Source organism: Cryptomeria japonica, chromosome 3 (assembly GCF_030272615.1).
Source record: "Cryptomeria japonica chromosome 3, Sugi_1.0, whole genome shotgun sequence".
NCBI classification, from domain to species: domain Eukaryota; kingdom Viridiplantae; phylum Streptophyta; class Pinopsida; order Cupressales; family Cupressaceae; genus Cryptomeria; species Cryptomeria japonica.
This window is the reverse complement of record NC_081407.1, coordinates 373,392,867-373,400,058: the sequence shown is the minus strand read 5'-3', so window position 1 is coordinate 373,400,058 and position 7,192 is coordinate 373,392,867.

Sequence of the window (7,192 nt, the reverse complement as noted above, 5' to 3'; positions counted from 1 at the left end):
TGTAGAGAAATCTGAGATGTGTTACAGATTTTGACTACCTAGCAATGAGAGGATTCACTCATGAACTAGTTTTAACCTGCGTAGATGTGTCTCTTAGGATGAGCTTATCCTAGATGTAGAAACAATCTAAAAGTGATGTGTTTTGATTTCAAGCAATATCTAAAAAGGGATCTTGGGACAAGAACCTCTGAATGTTTTGAGAGTTTTGGGATGAATTGATGATGGTGTATGAGTGGGATGATGGATGTTTTGTTGTCAACTTTCAATAAAAACTCTGTGTCACAAATGGGACAAACTCTGTTTCTTCCCTTTCAGGCGTTGGTGGTACTTCTCGAGCTGTGTTGTAGGTGATACAGATGTTTGGGAAGAAGTTGGGATCAATCTTTCCTCCTTGATTTTTGTGATAACTCAGAGCTCTATATTGCATAAAAGCTCTGCGGTTTAATGATTCAGAATCAAATTCGTTTGTTTTACCTTGAAGGTATAGACGCATGCGATGTAGAAAGACTCTATGTGAGACAAAGATTTGTCGATTGATATAGAAGAATTTCCTCCTTTTGATTAAAGCCTTTGAGCTTAATGGTCTTCTTTTCAAGGTAATATTCTGATGACACTTCTTCTTTCGCAAGATGTGAAGAATGGTCATAAAAGTGGTGACTCTGTGTTGTTTGCACTTTGTTTTTGGTATTTTTGTTTGTGTTGACAGATGTTGGATGAGTACTTTGTTTTTGAAAGTGATTTTCTGATTTTTCTTTGACAAGAAAACAAAGCAAGCACACAAACACAAAATTGTAGCCTCAAAGGCACAAATGAGTATGGGTCTAGATTAACCCAATCCTTGGACTTGTTTTTGACCCTTCCTTTTGATTTATTTTAAGGTATAATTCCAAAGCCTGAAGTCGGCTCAATTTGCTCTAGGTCTGTAAAACGAACACACTTCAAACACTCTTTATCCCTATGGTCAAATGGCCAGTTGTGATAAATTTAGCCCACATCTTGATATTTCTTCGACTTTGGTACTACATACCTTATGAATCCCGCCGTGGCAGGTAAGGATGTGATATACTAAGTCTTGCACGAGCATAACAAATAGATGATCCCTATGATGGGGGAGTCACCACTTTTATCAAGCCACAAGTGACTTTTCAAAAAGCTATGTTTCTACTCAAGGAAATATGTATGGTGAGTATCTTGGGAGCAAAACCTTCTATGCTCTTGCACTAAATTATACCTCAAATATCCTCAATCAATAGAACAGGTGGGCTACTACTTAAAAGTGTTTAGTCATGTTCGATGGCTTTGGACATAAGTTCATTCTGCAGTGACTCACTTAAGAGCCTTGTAACTGGTGGTGGGGCCCATTTGTCCTTTCGGCCAGTTACACTGTAGGAACAGCTATACCCAAGGCTACAGCTTTCGCTCTCACCTGATTTCTATAGCGGCTCGAAGGATTTACCGCTCGAGGTCGTTCCCAAGAGTATCGATCCCTTGGCAGGCCTCTCTTAAAAAGATAAAATTTTGAGCGTTACTAACACTTTTCTCTTGCACCTAGGACCACGAGAGCCAAGGGAGAGGATAGTGTGTGTTAGAAGTAGGACCACTCGACTGACTTTTTGTGCACAAGCGTGCCAAACACGTAAAACACTTGTTCCTTTTAATCCAGCATTTGCAAATGTGATCTAACTATTTGGAGATGTTGCTCCAACAGCCATGGTGTTCTTTTTAACTTCAAAGCAATATGTTTTGTAATCTAGAAGTTGAAAGTCCTGGTCAACTTAATGAAAAACACGATTGCATGAAGGAAAATTTGTTTTTGCCAAAATGAAGACAAGTGGATTGTTCTTTTTACTGCACCAAAAATTTGAAGTGTGGATTGTGATTTTTAAGTCCCAATTGATGCAAGAAATAAAGTTTGTTTGGTTGATTTTAAGCACCAAAACCAAAATGTATCCCTAACTAAAAAAACAATGAAACTATTTTTTTGTGTTTTTAAGTTCTTTTTAAGCACTAAATAAAAAAAATTTTGTGATTTTTTTTTGTTGTGTTGTTAACCTGCACAAAGAAAAGAAACAAGTTAGTAAAATTAGTGCTCAAAGGGGGGCTTCCACAAGCCTAATTTTTTTTTGATTTTTCGGTTACAAGTCTAATTGGGCGACACTCTGTCGCAATAGCGCTATTCTGTATTTTTTCAGAAGCGCTGATTTATGCAATAGCGCTAGTCTGTGTGAGCCGAAGCGCTAATTTAAACAGTAGCGCTGAAAGAAAACCAGAATCCCGAATAGACAAAAGCGCTAAAATAGTGTCAGTAGCGCTGAAACTGGAACAATAGCGCTGAAATGCCGTCAATAGCGCTGCAATGTTGTCAATAGCGCTATTTGAGTGTTAATAGCGCTAAAATAGATTTTTCAAAAGCGCTAAAACGCGTTCAATAGCGCCGAAGCGCGACCTGTGTGGCAATTTCAACATTCAGACATGTTAGTTAAAAAAAATGATTATGTTTTTGCGTGTTCGATTCACGTCGGGTTCACCAAATGATGCCCTCCTAAATGGCACAAGATTAGTCCAAGATCAAACAACACAAAACACACAAAAAGTTAGCGTTAGTCAATCGAAAACTAATCTAAAAAGGCATACCAAGAGAGAGACTAAAAGCATGCAAGCATATTTAACTATCAAAGCAAACATGATGAGGCATCTCCAAATACCTCCTAACATACTCCTAGCTTCTTCTCCCTTGTTCCTCTCCTCTCCAAGTTCCAAAATAGTGTAGCTCTCAGCAGCTTTTTGCACTATGGATGCTTATGGAGGATTGAGATTTATAGAATAGCTCTAAATGTGAAATAAAAAGCTATTTTAATGCTAAAATGATGTGTTTTAACCAAAAGACAAGAGATTAAATTGTTTATGCTAAAATGCTCTCTAAAATGGCTATAATCTAAATGCTTACAAGTTTTCAGGATCTGGATTATGAAGGAATGAGCTTTATTTATAGGAAAAATGGAGCAATGGATGGTTGAGATTGAGTAATCTCAACAAGGGTCAGGATTGAATGATTTCAAATCCATGTGAGGGCTTTCAACCCAATCCCAAGATGACAAGTGTCAATGTGAGATAGGTTGAGAGGAGGGGGAATAAGCATTAAATGCCTGACATGACTCTGGGATTTTAGAATCAAGGTTGGTTGAATGAATAAACTCTTTATTCAAAGAATAAAGCTTTTATCCAATGGATAAAATCTTGTGCAAATGTGAAATGGATGAATATGGTCAAACAATAAATGTTTGGGGAGACAAGATTGAAATAACCATAAATGGTTATGTAAGAGCCATAAATGGTCATGTAAGAGCCATTAGTGGTCTTGGAAGACTTTGGAGGTTAATTTGTTGAACACACAAAGCATTAAATGCTTTTCAAAGACTTTGGAGTCTTTGAGAAGTGACTCCATTTTGCTTAGGAATGTGACAATAATTAAGGGATGGATTAAGTTAATTAGGAAGGGGTTAGAAGAATCTAGAAGGGGATTAGATTTTGCAAGTGGATTTGGTGGGTGAGGGAAAATAGGATTTTATTTAAAATAAAAATTCATTTATTTCAATAAATGTGTGCAAGTTGCATTTGTAGGAAAATGCAAGTGGGGGGGGGGGATAATGATTTAAATAAATGTTTTATTTAATTTATTTAAAAGAGGAATAGGGGGATTTAATTAAATAAATAGATTTTATTTATTTAATTGATTTGTATTTGGTTTAATGAATTAATTAAAATAAATTGAATAATTTATTTAATTAATAGAAGAATGTTTGGGGATGAATTAATTAAATATTAATTTAATTAATTGATGGCTAGTGGATTTTTAATCAAATAAATACAAAATATTCATTTAATTAAAATGGACAGATTTATGTGACTACAATAAGAAATTTATCTAAAATCCTATTAAAGTGTTTGATCTGATTCACAATAATAAAGGAGTGTCATTCACCAAAATTTGATTGAGATAAAATTGGCATGGTGACAAGAAAGACAACATATTTAGTCAAACCTGTTTCATTTATCGCAATTAGAGTTTTAAATTGAAAATAAGTTGGATATAAATTTTAATCTATTTATGAACATCAAAAAATATCCAACAAATTAGCTTTTTCATAAAAGAGTCCAAACAAACTCTTTTTCCAATCAATCAGAAGACAAGTTGTAATAGGTCTTTACTTCTTAGTCACTATTTTGTTGTCACTTAGAAGAATAAGTCTCTTCCTTATTTAAAGGGACTATGTGACACATATTAAATGTTTTTTAGAGATTCAATTATTTATATATTTGAATTTTTAATAAATAAAAGGGTAGTAGATGGTAACTAGGATTAGAGAGTCACAATTCTGTAAAAAAAGATCTATAGCAACAATAATTTTAATAGAAGCAATAGATTATATTTTGAAGGAATAAATTTACTTGTATGAGTTTTGATAACTTTTCCAAAAGTGTAAATTATCTAAGCAAAGTTCACTTAAGATATTTTGCACCTTTGATAGTTGTAGAAGCAAAACCCACGTCAAACTGATGTGTTATTACACAATTTCCTATTGTCACTGTTGTACAGTTAGATTTATTTTCAGCATTGTTATGTTTCCAGTTTTGTTTATTAATTTTAGTTGATTTCCTATACACATTGATAATATAACTTAGAGAATATCATAGTGCACAAACAATGTTGATCCATTTCAAGTACACATCCTTAGGTTGACAATTAAATGTAGTTTCTAGTCCATGAAGGGTTGCTCATATTGGGTAACTATCCCTTGTTGGAGTTGAGAAACACAACACCACAGGAGCCTAAAGATCTTCTGCAAGCTCAAACAATCTGTCACAAGGAGAAGCAATGAAGCAAAACAATCTGAATAACAAAACACAGTAAAATATGCTCAAAAGAGGAGAGCTCAATATTCACCAAAATATGTAATGACATAATCCTTCTTCTTACAAAGAAAAGAATGAACTTAACCTTTAATAGGCCAAGAAACCCTAAAAGGGAAAACCTAGGTTTGCACATAATAATTAATAAAAGAATTAATTATTATGCACCTAAAGTTAGCTTAAGTGTAAAAGAGATAAAAGGGAACTTAAATAATTAAGCAAATATTGTTTAATTAATCAAGTAAATACCCAAATACTCTAACCCCCCCCCTTAAGCTAGACTTGGGGAGAAGCTAAAACCTAGAACAACTACTGAAAGTAGGAAAGATGGGTCTCGGCAACAAGGCCTGATCAGGTACCCAAATACAATGAATTCTCTATGAACTGGAGAAATAGAGAAAACCACGTGGGAAAAAACTCTACTCCAAAAAGAGATGGAAAATAACATCACTGAAGCATGAAGAACCTACAAACTCTGTCGAAGAATAACTGCTGATCTGAAGAACCTCCACTGAAATAGAACATGACTAGGTAGAGAAGATTGTAATCTTTATGAGTGCCCTCAAATGACACTACTCGAGTCAAATGGCAAACAAGGCAAACGGCTGAACTCAAAGATACAGATGGCATGTGAAACCAAAGCCTAAAGAGCTGATCAATAGAACCACAAAAGCATTAGAACCAACAGGACAAACCTCCCCATAATGCTGAAGAGGGAGAGGGATAGGTACACTGAAAAGAACAACCAACAAGAACTGCATGACGAAGAACCAAGAACATCAAAGGTGCTGAGACAGTACACAGTGTCGTGGAAGGAACACTCACTTGACACACAACATGAGGCAAATGCCATGGAAGGAATACTCACTGGACAAAGCCAGATGGCAAACAAGGCAAACATCAACCCCCTCATGGCACTTTATAAGTAGTGCATGTACAACAAGGCACAAGATGTGCAGGATCCCAAGTAAACAATGCATGATGGCACTTTATCTCAGTGCGTTTGCATAAATACAAGCTACAATGATAAGAAGACTGGAAATAGAAACAAGAACCAAAATAGAGACATCCTACTCAAAGAAGAGATCCCAGGACCTAAAACAACCAAGATATCCACCAAAGTGCTGAAAAGCAAAAAACTGAATAAAATATGCATAGAGAAGAATCTGGAAATAAAACTCATATGGCTGGAAATTACACAACATACACTTTCTAAAAATATAAACTTTTTGAAAAATAGAGGTCGGATACTCATTCTACGGCTCCCGGAGTGCAAAAAAGAGACCCCACTTTGACTGGAAAAAAACATAGTCAAACAGAAAAATTGGAAACAATTACCAACATGACAAGGTCCGACTCGAAACCAGCTTTCCGACGCCTATTCATTTTTGAAAAAATGACTCTGTATTCCCAAGATATGACCAAAAACCAAACCCCCCTTCAAAACAAGAGGAAGGGGTAGTCGGGTGGCTGTTTGGGCGGAGGTGGCCAGTGAGCGGCGCACTGGTGGCGGGCTGGTGGCGCCCCGATGGTGGAGCGGTCGTCGGGCGGTGCAAGGGCAGCTTAGCGAGCGGAGGTGGCCGCAGGGCAAAGCGGCGGCTAAGCACGAGCGGCGGGCAGTGGGTCGAGGGCTGAGCATGGGCGGCAGGGCCAGGGAGCAGCGGTGGCCGGGGTTGCAGCGGCGGTGGTGCAGAAGGCGGCACTGCGGCCGGACGAGGTGAGCGGCGGGGGCCGCAGGGAGCTGTCGGCGGGGGCTGGAGGAAGGCGGCGACGGGCCCGGTCTGATAGGGCCGGTGGGGGCCGGACTATCAGACCGACGATAGGGTACGAAATCCTGTGCCCCAATTGTTTTTCTCGAACTACGTGCCAGGGTCGTAGGACCTAGATCTGGAGATAAAATACTCCTAGAGGCTCAGGAACCAAAAAAGGTCAAATTTTATATGACCATAGGGGTTTTCAGGCCTTTTGAGCATGATGGTGAGGTCCGTTTAGGCCCAAAATGCTCAGAAAAAGGCCAATCCCTAAGTACATAAAAAAACTTTCTGAAACCCCAGATCTACTTCCAATGCAAAAATTCTCAAAATAAGAACAGATAGTTGCAGATCTAAAGCTCTGATACCATGCTGGAGTTGAGAAACACAACACCACAGGAGCCTAAAGATCTTCTGCAAGCTAAAACAATATGTTACAAGGAGAAGCAATGAAGCAAAACAATCTGAATAACAAAACACAAAAAAAAATGCTCAAAAGAGGAGAGCTCAATATTCACCAAAATGTGTAA